The following is a 17,776-nucleotide window of genomic DNA, read 5'->3' as shown; positions in this document are numbered from 1 at the left end:
TATATCTGCCACTGTGCAGGAGAATCCGTGTAGGTGTTCGAGTGTTCGAACCCTAATGCGTGAGAAATGGTAAATAACGCCGTATTTACATATCCGCCACTGTGCAGGAGAATCCGTATAGGTGTTCGAGTGTTCGAACCGTAATGCGCAAGAAACGGTATGTAAACCCCGTATTTACATGTCTGCCACTGTGCAGGAGAATCCGTATAGGTATTCGAGTGTTCGAACCCTAATGCGCAAGAAATGGTATGGAAACCCCGTATTTACATATCTGCCACTGTGCAGGAGAATCCGTATAGGTGTTCGAGTGTTCGAACCCTAATGCGCAAGAAATGGTATGGAAACCCCGTATTTACATATCTGCCACTGTGCAGGAGAATCCGTATAGGTGTTCGAGTGTTCGAACCGTAATGCGTGAGAAATGGTAAATAACGCCGTATTTACATATCTGCCACTGTGCAGGGGAATCCGTATAGGTGTTCGAGTGTTTGAACCCTAATGCGCAAGAAATGCTATGGAAACCCAGTATTTACATATCTGCCACTGTGCAGGAGAATCCGTGTAGGTGTTCGAGTGTTCGAACCCTAATGCGTAAGAAATGGTAAGTAAACGCCGTATTTACATATCTGCCACTGTACAGGAGAATCCGTATAGGTGTTCGAATGTTCGAACCGTAATGCGCAAGAAAATGGTATGTAAACCCCGTATGTACATATCTGGCACTGTGCAGGAGAATCCGTATAGGTGTTCGAGTGTTTGAACCCTAATGCGCAAGAAATGTTATGGAAACCCCGTATTTATATATCTGCCACTGTGCAGGAGAATCCGTGTAGGTGTTCGAGTGTTCGAACCCTAATGCGTGAGAAATGGTAAATAACGCCGTATTTACATATCCGCCACTGTGCAGGAGAATCCGTATAGGTGTTCGAGTGTTCGAACCGTAATGCGAAAGAAACGGTATGTAAACCCCGTATTTACATGTCTGCCACTGTGCAGGAGAATCCGTATAGGTGTTCGAGTGTTCGAACCCTAATGCGTGAGAAATGGTATGTAAACGCCGTATTTACATATCTGCCACTGTGCAGGAGAATCCGTATAGGTGTTCGAGTGTTCGAAACGTAATCCGCAAGAAATGGTATGTAAACCCCGTATTCACATATCTGCCACTGTGCAGGAGAATCCGTATAGGTGTTCGAGTGTTCGAACCCTAATGCGCAAGAAATGGTATGGAAACCCCGAATTTACATATCTGCCACTGTGCAGGAGAATCCGTATAGGTGTTCGAGTTCGAACCCTAATGCGTGAGAAATGGTAAATAACGCCGTATTTACATATCTGCCACTGTGCAGTAGAATCCGTATAGGTGTTCGAGTGTTCGAACCGTAATGCGCAAGAAATGGTATGTAAACGCCGTATTTACATATCTGCCACGGTGCAAGAGAATCCGTATAGGTGTTCGAGTGTTCGAACCGTAATGCGCAAGAAATGGGATGTAAACCCCGTATGTACATATCTGCCACTGTGCAGGAGAATCCGTACAGGTGTTCGAGTGTTCGAAACGTAATCCGCAAGAAATGGTATGTAAACCCCGTATTTACATATCTGCCACTGTGCAGGAGAATCCGTATAGGTGTTCGAGTGTTCGAACCCTAATGCGCAAGAAATGGTATGGAAACCCCGAATTTACATATCTGCCACTGTGCAGGAGAATCCGTATAGGTGTTCGAGTGTTCGAACCCTAATGCGTGAGAAATGGTAAATAACGCCGTATTTACATATCTGCCACTGTGCAGTAGAATCCGTATAGGTGTTCGTGTGTTCGAACCGTAATGCGCAAGAAATGGTATGTAAACGCCGTATTTACATATCTGCCACGGTGCAAGAGAATCCGTATAGGTGTTCGAGTGTTCGAACCGTAATGCGCAAGAAATGGGATGTGAACCCCGTATTTACATATCTGCCACTGTGCAGGAGAATCCTTATAGGTGTTCGAGTGTTCGAACCGTAATGTGCAAGAAATGGTATGGAAACCCCATATTTACATATCTGCCACTGTGCAGGAGAATCCGTATAGTTGTTCGAGTGTTCGAACCGTAATGCGCAAGAAATGGTATGGAAACCCCGTATTTACATATCTGCCACTGTGTAGTAGAATCCGTATAGGTGTTGGAGTGTTCGAACCCTAATGCGTGAGAAATGGTATGTAAACGCCGTATTTACATATCTGCCACTGTGCAGGAGAATCCGTATAGGTATTCGAGTGTTCGAACCCTAATGCGCAAGAAATGGTATGGAAACCCCGTATTTACATATCTGCCACTGTGCAGGAGAATCCGTATAGGTGTTCGAGTGTTCGAACCCTAATGCGCAAGAAATGGTATGGAAACCCCGTATTTACATATCTGCCACTGTGCAGGAGAATCCGTATAGGTGTTCGAGTGTTCGAACCGTAATGCGTGAGAAATGGTAAATAACGCCGTATTTACATATCTGCCACTGTGCAGGGGAATCCGTATAGGTGTTCGAGTGTTTGAACCCTAATGCGCAAGAAATGCTATGGAAACCCAGTATTTACATATCTGCCACTGTGCAGGAGAATCCGTGTAGGTGTTCGAGTGTTCGAACCCTAATGCGTAAGAAATGGTAAGTAAACGCCGTATTTACATATCTGCCACTGTACAGGAGAATCCGTATAGGTGTTCGAATGTTCGAACCGTAATGCGCAAGAAAATGGTATGTAAACCCCGTATGTACATATCTGGCACTGTGCAGGAGAATCCGTATAGGTGTTCGAGTGTTTGAACCCTAATGCGCAAGAAATGTTATGGAAACCCCGTATTTATATATCTGCCACTGTGCAGGAGAATCCGTGTAGGTGTTCGAGTGTTCGAACCCTAATGCGTGAGAAATGGTAAATAACGCCGTATTTACATATCCGCCACTGTGCAGGAGAATCCGTATAGGTGTTCGAGTGTTCGAACCGTAATGCGAAAGAAACGGTATGTAAACCCCGTATTTACATGTCTGCCACTGTGCAGGAGAATCCGTATAGGTGTTCGAGTGTTCGAACCCTATGCGTGAGAAATGGTATGTAAACGCCGTATTTACATATCTGCCACTGTGCAGGAGAATCCGTATAGGTGTTCGAGTGTTCGAACCCTAATGCGCAAGAAATATTATGGAAACCCCGTATTTACATATCTGCCACTGTGCAGGAGAATCCGTATAGGTGTTCGAGTGTTCGAAACGTAATCCGCAAGAAATGGTATGTAAACCCCGTATTCACATATCTGCCACTGTGCAGGAGAATCCGTATAGGTGTTCGAGTGTTCGAACCCTAATGCGCAAGAAATGGTATGGAAACCCCGAATTTACATATCTGCCACTGTGCAGGAGAATCCGTATAGGTGTTCGAGTGTTCGAACCCTAATGCGTGAGAAATGGTAAATAACGCCGTATTTACATATCTGCCACTGTGCAGTAGAATCCGTATAGGTGTTCGAGTGTTCGAACCGTAATGCGCAAGAAATGGTATGTAAACGCCGTATTTACATATCTGCCACGGTGCAAGAGAATCCGTATAGGTGTTCGAGTGTTCGAACCGTAATGCGCAAGAAATGGGATGTAAACCCCGTATGTACATATCTGCCACTGTGCAGGAGAATCCGTACAGGTGTTCGAGTGTTCGAAACGTAATCCGCAAGAAATGGTATGTAAACCCCGTATTTACATATCTGCCACTGTGCAGGAGAATCCGTATAGGTGTTCGAGTGTTCGAACCCTAATGCGCAAGAAATGGTATGGAAACCCCGAATTTACATATCTGCCACTGTGCAGGAGAATCCGTATAGGTGTTCGAGTGTTCGAACCCTAATGCGTGAGAAATGGTAAATAACGCCGTATTTACATATCTGCCACTGTGCAGTAGAATCCGTATAGGTGTTCGTGTGTTCGAACCGTAATGCGCAAGAAATGGTATGTAAACGCCGTATTTACATATCTGCCACGGTGCAAGAGAATCCGTATAGGTGTTCGAGTGTTCGAACCGTAATGCGCAAGAAATGGGATGTGAACCCCGTATTTACATATCTGCCACTGTGCAGGAGAATCCTTATAGGTGTTCGAGTGTTCGAACCGTAATGTGCAAGAAATGGTATGGAAACCCCATATTTACATATCTGCCACTGTGCAGGAGAATCCGTATAGTTGTTCGAGTGTTCGAACCGTAATGCGCAAGAAATGGTATGGAAACCCCGTATTTACATATCTGCCACTGTGTAGTAGAATCCGTATAGGTGTTGGAGTGTTCGAACCCTAATGCGTGAGAAATGGTATGTAAACGCCGTATTTACATATCTGCCACTGTGCAGGAGAATCCGTATAGGTATTCGAGTGTTCGAACCCTAATGCGCAAGAAATGGTATGGAAACCCCGTATTTACATATCTGCCACTGTGCAGGAGAATCCGTATAGGTGTTCGAGTGTTCGAACCCTAATGCGCAAGAAATGGTATGGAAACCCCGTATTTACATATCTGCCACTGTGCAGGAGAATCCGTATAGGTGTTCGAGTGTTCGAACCGTAATGCGTGAGAAATGGTAAATAACGCCGTATTTACATATCTGCCACTGTGCAGGAGAATCCGTATAGGTGTTCGAGTGTTTGAACCCTAATGCGCAAGAAATGCTATGGAAACCCAGTATTTACATATCTGCCACTGTGCAGGAGAATCCGTGTAGGTGTTCGAGTGTTCGAACCCTAATGCGTAAGAAATGGTAAGTAAACGCCGTATTTACATATCTGCCACTGTACAGGAGAATCCGTATAGGTGTTCGAATGTTCGAACCGTAATGCGCAAGAAAATGGTATGTAAACCCCGTATGTACATATCTGGCACTGTGCAGGAGAATCCGTATAGGTGTTCGAGTGTTTGAACCCTAATGCGCAAGAAATGTTATGGAAACCCCGTATTTATATATCTGCCACTGTGCAGGAGAATCCGTGTAGGTGTTCGAGTGTTCGAACCCTAATGCGTGAGAAATGGTAAATAACGCCGTATTTACATATCTGCCACTGTGCAGGAGAATCCGTATAGGTGTTCGAGTGTTCGAACCGTAATGCGCAAGAAACGGAATGTAAACCCCGTATTTACATGTCTGCCACTGTGCAGGAGAATCCGTATAGGTGTTCGAGTGTTCGAACCCTAATGCGTGAGAAATGGTATGTAAACGCCGTATTTACATATCTGCCACTGTGCAGGAGAATCCGTATAGGTGTTCGAGTGTTCGAACCCTAATGCGCAAGAAATGTTATGGAAACCCCGTATTTACATATCTGCCACTGTGCAGGAGAATCCGTATAGGTGTTCGAGTGTTCGAACCCTAATGCGCAAGAAATGGTATGGAAACCCCGTATTTACATATCTGCCACTGTGCAGGAGAATCCGTATAGGTGTTCGAGTGTTCGAACCGTAATGCGTGAGAAATGGTAAATAACGCCGTATTTACATATCTGCCACTGTGCAGGAGAATCCGTATAGGTGTTCGAGTGTTCGAACCGTAATGCGCAAGAAAAGGTATGTAAACCCCGTATTTACATGTCTGCCACTGTGCAGGAGAATCCGTATAGGTGTTCGAGTGTTCGAACCCTAATGCGTAAGAAATGGTAAGTAAACGCCGTATTTACATATCTGCCACTGTGCAGGAGAATCCGTATAGGTGTTCGAATGTTCGAACCGTAATGCGCAAGAAAATGGTATGTAAACCCCGTATGTACATATCTGCCACTGTGCAGGAGAATCCGTATAGGTGTTCGAGTGTTCGAAACGTAATCCGCAAGAAATGGTATGTAAACCCCGTATTTACATATCTGCCACTGTGCAGGAGAATCCGTATAGGTGTTCGAGTGTTCGAACCCTAATGCGCAAGAAATGGTATGGAAACCCCGAATTTACATATCTGCCACTGTGCAGGAGAATCCGTATAGGTGTTCGAGTGTTCGAACCCTAATGCGTGAGAAATGGTAAATAACGCCGTATTTACATATCTGCCACTGTGCAGTAGAATCCGTATAGGTGTTCGAGTGTTCGAACCGTAATGCGCAAGAAATGGTATGTAAACGCCGTATTTACATATCTGCCACGGTGCAAGAGAATCCGTATAGGTGTTCGAGTGTTCGAACCGTAATGCGCAAGAAATGGGATGTGAACCCCGTATTTACATATCTGCCACTGTGCAGGAGAATCCGTATAGGTGTTCGAGTGTTCGAACCGTAATGCGCAAGAAATGGTATGGAAACCCCATATTTACATATCTGCCACTGTGCAGGAGAATCCGTATAGTTGTTCGAGTGTTCGAACCGTAATGCGCAAGAAATGGTATGGAAACCCCGTATTTACATATCTGCCACTGTGTAGTAGAATCCGTATAGGTGTTGGAGTGTTCGAACCCTAATGCGTGAGAAATGGTATGTAAACGCCGTATTTTCATATCTGCCACTGTGCAGGAGAATCCGTATAGGTATTCGAGTGTTCGAACCCTAATGCGCAAGAAATGGTATGGAAACCCCGTATTTACATATCTGCCACTGTGCAGGAGAATCCGTATAGGTGTTCGAGTGTTCGAACCCTAATGCGCAAGAAATGGTATGGAAACCCCGTATTTACATATCTGCCACTGTGCAGGAGAATCCGTATAGGTGTTCGAGTGTTCGAACCGTAATGCGTGAGAAATGGTAAATAACGCCGTATTTACATATCTGCCACTGTGCAGGAGAATCCGTATAGGTGTTCGAGTGTTTGAACCCTAATGCGCAAGAAATGCTATGGAAACCCAGTACTTACATATCTGCCACTGTGCAGGAGAATCCGTGTAGGTGTTCGAGTGTTCGAACCCTAATGCATAAGAAATGGTAAGTAAACGCCGTATTTACATATCTGCCACTGTACAGGAGAATCCGTATAGGTGTTCGAATGTTCGATCCGTAATGCGCAAGAAAATGGTATGTAAACCCCGTATGTACATATCTGGCACTGTGCAGGAGAATCCGTATAGGTGTTCGAGTGTTTGAACCCTAATGCGCAAGAAATGTTATGGAAACCCCGTATTTATATATCTGCCACTGTGCAGGAGAATCCGTGTAGGTGTTCGAGTGTTCGAACCCTAATGCGTGAGAAATGGTAAATAACGCCGTATTTACATATCTGCCACTGTGCAGGAGAATCCGTATAGGTGTTCGAGTGTTCGAACCGTAATGCGCAAGAAACGGTATGTAAACCCCGTATTTACATGTCTGCCACTGTGCAGGAGAATCCGTATAGGTGTTCGAGTGTTCGAACCCTAATGCGTAACAAATGGTAAGTAAACGCCGTATTTACATATCTGCCACTATGCAGGAGAATCCGTATAGGTGTTCGAATGTTCGAACCGTAATGCGCAAGAAAATGGTATGTAAACCCCGTATGTACATATCTGCCACTGTGCAGGAGAATCCGTATAGGTGTTCGAGTGTTCGAACCGTAATGCGAAAGAAACGGTATGTAAACCCCGTATTCACATATCTGCCACTGTGCAGGAGAATCCGTATAGGTGTTCGAGTGTTCGAACCCTAATGCGCAAGAAATGGTATGGAAACCCCGAATTTACATATCTGCCACTGTGCAGGAGAATCCGTATAGGTGTTCGAGTGTTCGAACCCTAATGCGTGAGAAATGGTAAATAACGCCGTATTTACATATCTGCCACTGTGCAGTAGAATCCGTATAGGTGTTCGAGTGTTCGAACCGTAATGCGCAAGAAATGGTATGTAAACGCCGTATTTACATATCTGCCACGGTGCAAGAGAATCCGTATAGGTGTTCGAGTGTTCGAACCGTAATGCGCAAGAAATGGGATGTGAACCCCGTATTTACATATCTGCCACTGTGCAGGAGAATCCGTATAGGTGTTCGAGTGTTCGAACCGTAATGCGCAAGAAATGGTATGGAAACCCCATATTTACATATCTGCCACTGTGCAGGAGAATCCCTATAGTTGTTCGAGTGTTCGAACCGTAATGCGCAAGAAATGGTATGGAAACCCCGTATTTACATATCTGCCACTGTGTAGTAGAATCCGTATAGGTGTTGGAGTGTTCGAACCCTAATGCGTGAGAAATGGTATGTAAACGCCGTATTTACATATCTGCCACTGTGCAGGAGAATCCGTATAGGTATTCGAGTGTTCGAACCCTAATGCGCAAGAAATGGTATGGAAACCCCGTATTTACATATCTGCCACTGTGCAGGAGAATCCGTATAGGTGTTCGAGTGTTCGAACCCAAATGCGCAAGAAATGGTATGGAAACCCCGTATTTACATATCTGCCACTGTGCAGGAGAATCCGTATAGGTGTTCGAGTGTTCGAACCGTAATGCGTGAGAAATGGTAAGTAACGCCGTATTTACATATCTGCCACTGTGCAGGAGAATCCGTATAGGTGTTCGAGTGTTTGAACCCTAATGCGCAAGAAATGCTATGGAAACCCAGTATTTACATATCTGCCACTGTGCAGGAGAATCCGTGTAGGTGTTCGAGTGTTCGAACCCTAATGCGTAAGAAATGGTAAGTAAACGCCGTATTTACATATCTGCCACTGTACAGGAGAATCTGTATAGGTGTTCGAATGTTCGAACCGTAATGCGCAAGAAAATGGTATGTAAACTCCGTATGTACATATCTGGCACTGTGCAGGAGAATCCGTATAGGTGTTCGAGTGTTTGAACGCTAATGCGCAAGAAATGTTATGGAAACCCCGTATTTATATATCTGCCACTGTGCAGGAGAATCCGTGTAGGTGTTCGAGTGTTCGAACCCTAATGCGTGAGAAATGGTAAATAACGCCGTATTTACATATCTGCCACTGTGCAGGAGAATCCGTATAGGTGTTCGAGTGTTCGAACCGTAATGCGCAAGAAACGGTATGTAAACCCCGTATTTACATGTCTGCCACTGTGCAGGAGAATCCGTATAGGTGTTCGAGTGTTCGAACCCTAATGCGTAAGAAATGGTAAGTAAACGCCGTATTTACATATCTGCCACTATGCAGGAGAATCCGTATAGGTGTTCGAATGTTCGAACCGTAATGCGCAAGAAAATGGTATGTAAACCCCGTATGTACATATCTGCCACTGTGCAGGAGAATCCGTATAGGTGTTCGAGTGTTCGAAACGTAATCCGCAAGAAATGGTATGTAAACCCCGTATTTACATATCTGCCACTGTGCAGGAGAATCCGTATAGGTGTTCGAGTGTTCGAACCCTAATGCGCAAGAAATGGTATGGAAACCCCGAATTTACATATCTGCCACTGTGCAGGAGAATCCGTATAGGTGTTCGAGTGTTCGAACCCTAATGCGTGAGAAATGGTAAATAACGCCGTATTTACATATCTGCCACTGTGCAGTAGAATCCGTATAGGTGTTCGAGTGTTCGAACCGTAATGCGCAAGAAATGGTATGTAAACGCCGTATTTACATATCTGCCGCGGTGCAAGAGAATCCGTATAGGTGTTCGAGTGTTCGAACCGTAATGCGCTAGAAATGGGATGTGAACCCCGTATTTACATATCTGCCACTGTGCAGGAGAATCCGTATAGGTGTTCGAGTGTTCGAACCGTAATGCGCAAGAAATGGTATGGAAACCCCATATTTACATATCTGCCACTGTGCAGGAGAATCCGTATAGTTGTTCGAGTGTTCGAACCGTAATGCGCAAGAAATGGTATGGAAACCCCGTATTTACATATCTGCCACTGTGTAGTAGAATCCGTATAGGTGTTCGAGTGTTCGGACCCTAATGCGTGAGAAATGGTATGTAAACGCCGTATTTACATAACTGCCACAGTGCAGGAGAATCCGTATAGGTATTCGAGTGTGCGAACCCTAATGCGCAAGAAATGGTATGGAAACCCCGTATTTACATATCTGCCACTGTGCAGGAGAATCCGTATAGGTGTTCGAGTGTTTGAACCCTAATGCGCAAGAAATGCTATGGAAACCCAGTATTTACATATCTGCCACTGTGCAGGAGAATCCGTGTAGGTGTTCGAGTGTTCGAACCCTAATGCGTAAGAAATGGTAAGTGAACGCCGTATTTACATATCTGCCACTGTACAGGAGAATCCGTATAGGTGTTCGAATGTTCGAACCGTAATGCGCAAGAAAATGGTATGTAAACCCCGTATGTACATATCTGCCACTGTGCAGGAGAATCCGTATAGGTGTTCGAGTGTTCGAAACGTAATCCGCAAGAAATGGTATGTAAACCCCGTATTTACATATCTGCCACTGTGCAGGAGAATCCGTATAGGTGTTCGAATGTTCGAACCCTAATGCGCAAGAAATGGTATGGAAATCCCGTATTTACATATCTGCCACTGTGCAGGAGAATCCGTATAGGTGTTCGAGTGTTCGAACCCTAATGCGTGAGAAATGGTAAATAATGCCGTATTTACATATCTGCCACTGTGCAGGAGAATCCGTATAGGTGTTCGAGTGTTCGAACCGTAATGCGCAAGAAACGGTATGTAAACCCCGTATTTACATGTCTGCCACTGTGCAGGAGAATCCATATAGGTGTTCGAGTGTTCGAACCCTAATGTGTAAGAAATGGTAAGTAAACGCCGTATTTACATATCTGCCACTGTGCAGGAGAATCCGTATAGGTGTTCGAATGTTCGAACCGTAATGCGCAAGAAAATGGTATGTAAACCCCGTATGTACATATCTGCCACTGTGCAGGAGAATCCGTATAGGTGTTCGAGTGTTCGAAACGTAATCGGCAAGAAATGGTATGTAAACCCCGTATGTACATATCTGCCACTGTGCAGGAGAATCCGTATAGGTGTTCGAGTGTTCGAAACGTAATCAGCAAGAAATGGTATGTAAACCCCGTATTTACATATCTGCCACTGTGCAGGAGAATCCGTATAGGTGTTCGAGTGTTCGAACCCTAATGCGCAAGAAATGGTATGGAAACCCCGAATTTACATATCTGCCACTGTGCAGGAGAATCCGTATAGGTGTTCGAGTGTTTGAACCCTAATGCGTGAGAAATGGTAAATAACGCCGTATTTACATATCTGCCACTGTGCAGTAGAATCCGTATAGGTGTTCGAGTGTTCGAACCGTAATGCGCAAGAAATGGTATGTAAACGCCGTATTTACATATCTGCCACGGTGCAAGAGAATCCGTATAGGTGTTCGAGTGTTCGAACCGTAATGCGCAAGAAATGGGATGTGAACCCCGTATTTACATATCTGCCACTGTGCAGGAGAATCCGTATAGGTGTTCGAGTGTTCGAACCGTAATGCGCAAGAAATGGTATGGAAACCCCATATTTACATATCTGCCACTGTGTAGGAGAATCCGTATAGGTGTTCGTGTGTTCGAACCGTAATGCGCAAGAAATGGGATGTAAACCCCGTATTTGCATATCTGCCACTGTGCAGGAGAATCCGTATAGGTGTTCGAGTGTTCGAACCGTAATGCGCAAGAAATGGTATGGAAACCCCGTATTTACATATCTGCCACTGTGCTGGAGAATCCGTATAGGTGTTCGAGTGTTCGAACCCTAATGCGTGAGAAATGGTATGTAAACCCCGTATTTACATATCTGCCACTGTGCAGGAGAATCCGTATAGGTGTTCGAGTGTTCGAACCCTAATGCGCAAGAAATGGTATGGAAACGCCGTATTTACATATCTGCCACTGTGCAGGAGAATCCGTATAGGTGTTCGAGTGTTCGAACCCTAATGCGCAAGAAATGGTATGGAAATCCCGTATTTACATATCTGCCACTGTGCAGGAGAATCCGTATAGGTGTTCGAGTGTTCGAACCCTAATGCGTGAGAAATGGTAAATAATGCCGTATTTACATATCTGCCACTGTGCAGGAGAATCCGTATAGGTCTTCGAGTGTTCGAACCGTAATGCGCAAGAAACGGTATGTAAACCCCGTATTTACATGTCTGCCACTGTGCAGGAGAATCCATATAGGTGTTCGAGTGTTCGAACCCTAATGTGTAAGAAATGGTAAGTAAACGCCGTATTTACATATCTGCCACTGTGCAGGAGAATCCGTATAGGTGTTCGAATGTTCGAACCGTAATGCGCAAGAAAATGGTATGTAAACCCCGTATGTACATATCTGCCACTGTGCAGGAGAATCCGTATAGGTGTTCGAGTGTTCGAAACGTAATCGGCAAGAAATGGTATGTAAACCCCGTATGTACATATCTGCCACTGTGCAGGAGAATCCGTATAGGTGTTCGAGTGTTCGAAACGTAATCAGCAAGAAATGGTATGTAAACCCCGTATTTACATATCTGCCACTGTGCAGGAGAATCCGTATAGGTGTTCGAGTGTTCGAACCCTAATGCGCAAGAAATGGTATGGAAACCCCGAATTTACATATCTGCCACTGTGCAGGAGAATCCGTATAGGTGTTCGAGTGTTTGAACCCTAATGCGTGAGAAATGGTAAATAACGCCGTATTTACATATCTGCCACTGTGCAGTAGAATCCGTATAGGTGTTCGAGTGTTCGAACCGTAATGCGCAAGAAATGGTATGTAAACGCCGTATTTACATATCTGCCACGGTGCAAGAGAATCCGTATAGGTGTTCGAGTGTTCGAACCGTAATGCGCAAGAAATGGGATGTGAACCCCGTATTTACATATCTGCCACTGTGCAGGAGAATCCGTATAGGTGTTCGAGTGTTCGAACCGTAATGCGCAAGAAATGGTATGGAAACCCCATATTTACATATCTGCCACTGTGTAGGAGAATCCGTATAGGTGTTCGTGTGTTCGAACCGTAATGCGCAAGAAATGGGATGTAAACCCCGTATTTGCATATCTGCCACTGTGCAGGAGAATCCGTATAGGTGTTCGAGTGTTCGAACCGTAATGCGCAAGAAATGGTATGGAAACCCCGTATTTACATATCTGCCACTGTGCTTGAGAATCCGTATAGGTGTTCGAGTGTTCGAACCCTAATGCGTGAGAAATGGTATGTAAACGCCGTATTTACATATCTGCCACTGTGCAGGAGAATCCGTATAGGTGTTCGAGTGTTCGAACCCTAATGCGCAAGAAATGTTATGGAAACCCCGTATTTACATATCTGCCACTGTGCAGGAGAATCCGTATAGGTGTTCGAGTGTTCGAACCCTAATGCGGAAGAAATGGTATGGAAACCCCGTATTTACATATCTGCCACTGTGCAGGAGAATCCGTATAGGTGTTCGACTGTTCGAACCGTAATGCGTGAGAAATGGTAAATAACGCCGTATTTACATATCTGCCACTGTGCAGGAGAATCCGTATAGGTGTTCGAGTGTTCGAACCGTAATGCGCAAGAAAAGGTATGTAAACCCCGTATTTACATGTCTGCCACTGTGCAGGAGAATCCGTATAGGTGTTCGAGTGTTCGAACCCTAATGCGTAAGAAATGGTAAGTAAACGCCGTATTTACATATCTGCCACTGTGCAGGAGAATCCGTATAGGTGTTCGAATGTTCGAACCGTAATGCACAAGAAAATGGTATATAAACCCCGTATGTACATATCTGCCACTGTGCAGGAGAATCCGTATAGGTGTTCAAGTGTTCGAAACGTAATCCGCAAGAAATGGTATGTAAACACCGTATTTACATATATGCCACTGTGCAGGAGAATCCGTATAGGTGTTCGAGTGTTCGAACCCTAATGCGCAAGAAATGGTATGGAAACCCCGAATTTACATATCTGCCACTGTGCAGGAGAATCCGTATAGGTGTTCGAGTGTTCGAACCCTAATGCGTGAGAAATGGTAAATAACGCCGTATTTACATATCTGCCACTGTGCAGTAGAATCCGTATAGGTGTTCGAGTGTTCGAACCGTAATGCGCCAGAAATGGTATGTAAACGCCGTATTTACATATCTGCCATGGTGCAAGAGAATCCGTATAGGTGTTCGAGTGTTCGAACCGTAATGCGCAAGAAATGGGATGTGAACCCCGTATTTACATATCTGCCACTGTGCAGGAGAATCCGTATAGGTGTTCGAGTGTTCGAACCGTAATGCGCAAGAAATGGTATGGAAACCCCATATTTACATATCTGCCACTGTGCAGGAGAATCCGTATAGTTGTTCGAGTGTTCGAACCGTAATGCGCAAGAAATGGTATGGAAACCCCGTATTTACATATCTGCCACTGTGTAGTAGAATCCGTATAGGTGTTGGAGTGTTCGAACCCTAATGCGTGAGAAATGGTATGTAAACGCCGTATTTACATATCTGCCACTGTGCAGGAGAATCCGTATAGGTATTCGAGTGTTCGAACCCTAATGCGCAAGAAATGGTATGGAAACCCCGTATTTACATATCTGCCACTGTGCAGGAGAATCCGTATAGGTGTTCGAGTGTTCGAACCCTAATGCGCAAGAAATGGTATGGAAACCCCGTATTTACATATCTGCCACTGTGCAGGAGAATCCGTATAGGTGTTCGAGTGTTCGAACCGTAATGCGTGAGAAATGGTAAATAACGCCGTATTTACATATCTGCCACTGTGCAGGAGAATCCGTATAGGTGTTCGAGTGTTTGAACCCTAATGCGCAAGAAATGCTATGGAAACCCAGTATTTACATATCTACCACTGTGCAGGAGAATCCGTGTAGGTGTTCGAGTGTTCGAACCCTAATGCGTAAGAAATGGTAAGTAAACGCCGTATTTACATATCTGCCACTGTACAGGAGAATCCGTATTGGTGTTCGAATGTTCGAACCGTAATGCGCAAGAAAATGGTATGTAAACCCCGTATGTACATATCTGGCACTGTGCAGGAGAATCCGTATAGGTGTTCGAGTGTTTGAACCCTAATGCGCAAGAAATGTTATGGAAACCCCGTATTTATATATCTGCCACTGTGCAGGAGAATCCGTGTAGGTGTTCGAGTTTTCGAACCCTAATGCGTGAGAAATGGTAAATAACGCCGTATTTACATATCTGCCACTGTGTAGGAGAATCCGTATAGGTGTTCGAGTGTTCGAACCGTAATGCGCAAGAAACGGTATGTAAACCCCGTATTTACATGTCTGCCACTGTGCAGGAGAATCCGTATAGGTGTTCGAGTGTTCGAACCCTAATGCGTAAGAAATGGTAAGTAAACGCCGTATTTACATATCTGCCACTGTGCAGGAGAATCCGTATAGGTGTTCGAATGTTCGAACCGTAATGCGCAAGAAAATGGTATGTAAACCCCGTATGTACATATCTGCCACTGTGCAGGAGAATCCGTATAGGTGTTCGAGTGTTCGAAACGTAATCCGCAAGAAATGGTATGTAAACCCCGTATTTACATATCTGCCACTGTGCAGGAGAATCCGTATAGGTGTTCGAGTGTTCGAACCCTAATGCGCAAGAAATGGTATGGAAACCCCGAATTTACATATCTGCCACTGTGCAGGAGAATCCGTATAGGTGTTCGAGTGTTCGAACCCTAATGTGTGAGAAATGGTAAATAACGCCGTATTTACATATCTGCCACTGTGCAGTAGAATCCGTATAGGTGTTCGAGTGTTCGAACCGTAATGCGCAAGAAATGGTATGTAAACGCCGTATTTACATATCTGCCACGGTGCAAGAGAATCCGTATAGGTGGTCGAGTGTTCGAACCGTAATGCGCAAGAAATGGGATGTGAACCCCGTATTTACATATCTGCCACTGTGCAGGAGAATCCGTATAGGTGTTCGAGTGTTCGAACCGTAATGCGCAAGAAATGGTATGGAAACCCCATATTTACATATCTGCCACTGTGCAGGAGAATCCGTATAGTTGTTCGAGTGTTCGAACCGTAATACGCAAGAAATGGTATGGAAACCCCGTATTTACATATTTGCCACTATGTAGTAGAATCCGTATAGGTGTTCGAGTGTTCGAACCCTAATGCGTGAGAAATGGTATGTAAACGCCGTATTTACATATCTGCCACTGTGCAGGAGAATCCGTATAGGTGTTCGAGTGTTCGAACCGTAATGCGCAATAAATGGTACGGAAACGCCGTATTTACATATCTGCCACTGTGCAGGAGAATCCGTATAGGTGTTCGAGTGTTCGAACCCTAATGCGCAAGAAATGGTATGGAAATCCCGTATTTACATATCTGCCACTGTGCAGGAGAATCCGTATAGGTGTTCGAGTGTTCGAACCCTAATGCGTGAGAAATGGTAAATAACGCCGTATTTACATATCTGCCACTGTGCAGGAGAATCCGTATAGGTGTTCGAGTGTTCGAACCGTAATGCGCAAGAAACGGTATGTAAACCCCGTATTTACATGTCTGCCACTGTGCAGGAGAATCCATATAGGTGTTCGAGTGTTCGAACTCTAATGTGTAAGAAATGGTAAGTAAACGCCGTATTTACATATCTGCCACTGTGCAGGAGAATCCGTATAGGTGTTCGAATGTTCGAACCGTAATGCGCAAGAAAATGGTATGTAAACCCCGTATGTACATATCTGCCACTGTGCAGGAGAATCCGTATAGGTGTTCGAGTGTTCGAAACGTAATCGGCAAGAAATGGTATGTAAACCCCGTATGTACATATCTGCCACTGTGCAGGAGAATCCGTATAGGTGTTCGAGTGTTCGAAACGTAATCAGCAAGAAATGGTATGTAAACCCCGTATTTACATATCTGCCACTGTGCAGGAGAATCCGTATAGGTGTTCGAGTGTTCGAACCCTAATGCGTGAGAAATGGTAAATAACGCCGTATTTACATATCTGCCACTGTGCAGTAGAATCCGTATAGGTGTTCGAGTGTTCGAACCGTAATGCGCAAGAAATGGTATGGAAACCCCGTATTTACATATCTGCCACTGTGTAGTAGAATCCGTATAGGTGTTCGAGTGTTCGAACCCTAATGCGTGAGAAATGGTATGTAAACGCCGTATTTACATATCTGCCACGGTGCAAGAGAATCCGTATAGGTGGTCGAGTGTTCGAACCGTAATGCGCAAGAAATGGGATGTGAACCCCGTATTTACATATCTGCCACTGTGCAGGAGAATCCGTATAGGTGTTCGAGTGTTCGAACCGTAATGCGCAAGAAATGGTATGGAAACCCCATATTTACATATCTGCCACTGTGCAGGAGAATCCGTATAGTTGTTCGAGTGTTCGAACCGTAATACGCAAGAAATGGTATGGAAACCCCGTATTTACATATTTGCCACTATGTAGTAGAATCCGTATAGGTGTTCGAGTGTTCGAACCCTAATGCGTGAGAAATGGTATGTAAACGCCGTATTTACATATCTGCCACTGTGCAGGAGAATCCGTATAGGTGTTCGAGTGTTCGAACCCTAATGCGCAATAAATGGTACGGAAACGCCGTATTTACATATCTGCCACTGTGCAGGAGAATCCGTATAGGTGTTCGGGTGTTCGAACCCTAATGCGCAAGAAATGGTATGGAAATCCCGTATTTACATATCTGCCACTGTGCAGGAGAATCCGTATAGGTGTTCGAGTGTTCGAACCCTAATGCGTGAGAAATGGTAAATAACGCCGTATTTACATATCTGCCACTGTGCAGGAGAATCCGTATAGGTGTTCGAGTGTTCGAACCGTAATGCGCAAGAAACGGTATGTAAACCCCGTATTTACATGTCTGCCACTGTGCAGGAGAATCCATATAGGTGTTCGAGTGTTCGAACCCTAATGTGTAAGAAATGGTAAGTAAACGCCGT

The sequence above is a fragment of the Camellia sinensis genome, unplaced genomic scaffold (genome assembly GCF_055761805.1).
Source record: "Camellia sinensis isolate YWXY unplaced genomic scaffold, ASM5576180v1 Unanchor13, whole genome shotgun sequence".
NCBI lineage: Eukaryota > Viridiplantae > Streptophyta > Magnoliopsida > Ericales > Theaceae > Camellia > Camellia sinensis.
Note: the sequence above shows the minus strand (reverse complement) of the source record.